Source organism: Nannospalax galili, unplaced genomic scaffold (assembly GCF_000622305.1).
Source record: "Nannospalax galili isolate Female #2095 unplaced genomic scaffold, S.galili_v1.0 scaffold748, whole genome shotgun sequence".
NCBI lineage: Eukaryota > Metazoa > Chordata > Mammalia > Rodentia > Spalacidae > Nannospalax > Nannospalax galili.
In genome coordinates this window covers 94,033-94,749 of record NW_008358283.1, presented here as the reverse complement: position 1 = coordinate 94,749, position 717 = coordinate 94,033, and positions in this window count along the sequence as shown.

The following is a 717-nucleotide window of genomic DNA, read 5'->3' as shown; positions in this document are numbered from 1 at the left end:
TCCATGTCCTCTCTGAAAAAGAGGACAGGTAACTCACCACAGTTACAGGACATTTTGAGAGATGTTCCTTAGTCCCCTGGAATTTAGTCAACCTTGGAGGGCAAGGAGCAAAAACTGTCCTTTAATTCCCTCTGACTGGATTAGTATAGGCCTCAAAGGTATGTCTGTTAAACATCCAAGAAGGTTAGTTCCACCAGTCTGGTACTTTTAATTACTGTGTGTCATGTAGATAATCTTGAGCAAAGACAAATTATTCTCAAATAAACCTTATCTAGAGATATATTTCTTGATCTATTATGTATAATTTGTCAGTAGATTGTAGGAATAATATGGTTCCCTCTGGTTTTCATGACTAGCTAGGCATTGTTTCTTCTTGTATCGTCTCCCCCGCTCCATCATGGTTTCCCCAATTAAGGTGCCCCCATTTTCTCCCTTTCCTCCTTACTAAAACACTTGCTCCTGTGATCCTACCTCTGTTGAGCTTCTTCTTTCTCCTTATCCCCTAGGTTCCTCATATGCCCTTCCCTCCCCCTTCCCCTAATCTGACCCAATTTTTATCCATATCTCCCTTCTTAAGGTCTGTTGCCTACTATTCTTCTCCTTCAGGTTATTTCTTTTCCTTTACCTCACTGTTTCCTTACCCTTGTCCTGGTTCCTGCAGTTATGTCTGTTTGCATACTTATTTATCAGAGTCTGATCCTAGGATCCACATATGAG